The sequence below is a fragment of the Suncus etruscus genome, chromosome 5 (assembly GCF_024139225.1).
Source record: "Suncus etruscus isolate mSunEtr1 chromosome 5, mSunEtr1.pri.cur, whole genome shotgun sequence".
Taxonomy (NCBI): domain Eukaryota; kingdom Metazoa; phylum Chordata; class Mammalia; order Eulipotyphla; family Soricidae; genus Suncus; species Suncus etruscus.
The window spans coordinates 137,503,081-137,506,370 of record NC_064852.1 but is presented as its reverse complement, the minus strand read 5'-3'; positions in this window follow the sequence as shown (position 1 = coordinate 137,506,370).

Genomic DNA, 3,290 nt, shown 5'->3' with positions numbered 1-3,290 from the left:
TTAGCTGCTGAGTTCCCTTAAATACTCCTCTTCCAAGTGTTTTAAAAATAGAATTTGGCTACTTTAAAACTGATTAACTTTTCAAGGAACCTATCTTCCTATAAATTGAGATAAATGCGTACATTCCCACACTATACAATTTACCAAACTGCTTCCATTTACTTATTTGGTTTATTTAGATTAAAGAAGAAGAAAGTGGCAGATACAATTGCAGAATTTTCCAGGGTTTTGAAAAGAATGCATTTTTAGAAAGCAGAGTTCAATAAGTACAAAAGTAACTAGCTTTTTAAAGACAACTTCAAAACCATGTCAAGACTTCATGGCATTCCATCAAATCAAACATGAAAGCACATTACCTAGAAAATGATTATTTCTTGGGTAGTTAGAGTATGACAGTGCAAGAGATCAGCAAATAACAAGGATATTTTTGCCCTTTCCAACAGAAAGGAAATCAGCAAAGAAAAATGAAAAAGTTGCCTGAAGCAGACCCTAAAGCAATTCCTTTTATGTCTCTCTTCATGCCATCCTGGCAGCTGGATTAATTTATCTCTCTTTAACCACACTGCTCACTGGAAAACTTACTGCAGCAATTAAAAAATAATTTTAGGTTACTATTTGGATAATGTATGCTATTTTATCAATTAATAATATTAAAAATACTATTCCTTTGGGGAAGGGTGTAACAAGGATGACAAATCTTTATTAAAAAAGCAACATTTAAAGCATGAAATAATCTTAAATTAATACTAGCAATGGTATCATTTGATTAAGTAAATGGGAGAATGTCAAAACTGGAGAAGGCTGTGGTTGAGTCTGATCTTTGTACAAAATTCATTTTTTGAGGAAAAGAGACAATGCTAAAACTGAAGAATTCTGTGGTTGACAGTCTGTAATCTTTCTAAAAAATTCTTTGGGGGGGGGCACACCGGTGGCTCTGAGCTCAGAAATTACTCTTGGCAAGCTTGGAGGACCATACAGGGATGTCTAGTCATAGAACCTGGGTTGGCCTCAGGCAGTACGAATGTCTACTCAATGTGCGATCGCTCCAGTCCTTCTACAAATAAATTCTTAAATTCTACATATTTTTACTATCTTTATTGTCACCAATTGGTTTAAATTTGTGTTTTCTGTAACATAGATTGTTTACCTATTTTATTTATTCATTTATTCATTGTGTGTGTGTGTGTGTGTGTGTGTGTGTGTGTGTGTCGCGCGTGCGTGTGTGGACACATATCAAACCCAGATCTCCCAGATCTCAGGTAGATGTTCTAACCCAATGCTCTATCCCTGGCCCCCACTTGGACTATTTGGAACTTGATCTCCAGTAACTACTGTTCTTTCTTTCAGCTTTCTTCTGTACCAATTAAATCATTTACAAGTCCAGCTTTGACAACTTTTAACTATTCCAATAGTAAAATAGCAAGCAGTTGACTTAATCTGAGGGGCCCTATAAAACAGGCTTGGGTCTGTCAAACACCACAGGCTGCACTCAGAATGATAAACTTTCTCACATATCTTTTTATTTTATTTTTTGTTTGTGGGCCACTCCCGGTGACGCTCAGGTGTTACACCTGGCTATGCGCTCAGAAATTGCACCTGGCTATGCGCTCAGAAATTGCATCCTGGGATGCAGGGAATCAAACCCAGGTCCATCCTGGTTAGCCACATGCAAGGCAAGCACCCTACCGCTGTGCTATCGCTCTGGCTCCAAAGCTACATAATTATTAGCTACATAATATGGAAGAAGTGATAGGAAGTGCTGTTCAGAGTAAAATAAAAGTGCTGATAGTTTTTAAAAAAATAATTAGATTTTTTAATTTAATGGAAAAAGAGCTATACAGTGCTTGCTAGGTTGGTATTTTTGTTTGTTTTGTTTTTGTTTGTTTTTGAGTCACACTCAGAGGCACTCAGGGTTTACTCCTGGCTCTGTGCTAAGAAGTTGCTCCTGGTAGACTTGGGGGACCATATGGAATGCCAGGAATCAAACCGGGGTCCTTCCTGGGTTGGCCACATGCGAAGCAAATGCCCTACTGCTGTGATATCACTTCCGCCCATTTGTTTTGTTGCTGTTGTTGTTGTGTGTGTGTGTATGTATGTATTTATGAATATATATATATATATATATATATATATATATATATATATAAATGGAGGTGGATGTTCAGTTTGAACAGCACTAAGCAGTGCTCGTGAGTAATTCCTTGAGGTACTTGGCAGTCAATAGATGACTCCAGGAATCAAAGCAGGGTCACCTTCCATGGCTGCATGCAAAGGAAGAACCGTACTGCTTGTGCTGTCTCTTCAGTCTGGTGTTCCATGCTTTAATTTGAACTAATCTACTTGCAGAAATGAACAGATGAATTTTATGAATCTATTAAAAATTTTTGATGAAGTTTGGAGCGATAACACAGTGGGCAATACACTTGCCTTGAATACAGTCAACCCATGTTTGATCTCCAGTATACCAGATTGTCCCCCAAGCTTCTCTAAGAGTGATCCCTGAATGCAAAGACAGGAGTAAGCCCTGAGTACTTCTGAGTGTGCCCCACACAAAAAAAATTCTATGCAAGTAAGCTCCACTTTTAAAATTATTTTTTCCAGAAATGATTCTAGTCTATAAAATAAGGAGTATCTCTGAGAAAACAAAACTAGTTTCTACTAAAGTTTGTAGAATTTACCAGATGATGAGCCTTTCATGGTGGAATGTTTGTTTTTATATTGGTTATTGCCTTTTTCTGCAATTCATATTTAAATAAGGGGAATACATTTAGTTAAGTACAATAAAATCAAAATTATTCATAGGGAGAGGATAATAGTATACAATTTCCCAGGGCATTAGGTGATCAGTGAGTGATCACAGTTCACAGATGAATCATCATTTGCATTCTCAGTTAATTCAGTAAAAAAGTAGTTTCATTAACATTGAGCATGTGCTTCCTGCAGAGGGGCCACTCAATGCTTTTATCCTCTTGTTTAATGTATAATGTCCACAAGGAGACTAGACAAATTACTTCTCCATTTCGGAGGTATGATCAAATGACAATACTGTCTCTTTGTTTATATATTTGTTTTACATTGCTTCTTTCTTTGATTTTTTCTAATACACTTGATTCATATTTTTTAATCAGGATCGCTTATAATTCTAAGCCTTCAGGAAAAATTATGACTACCATGGTATTATTAAATATACTGTATTATAGGCTATATCTGTCAACAGGCTATTATGCAGTCTTTCAATGAAGCATTTGTGTATAAATATATGCATACCTTTAGAGTGATCTACAAAGTAT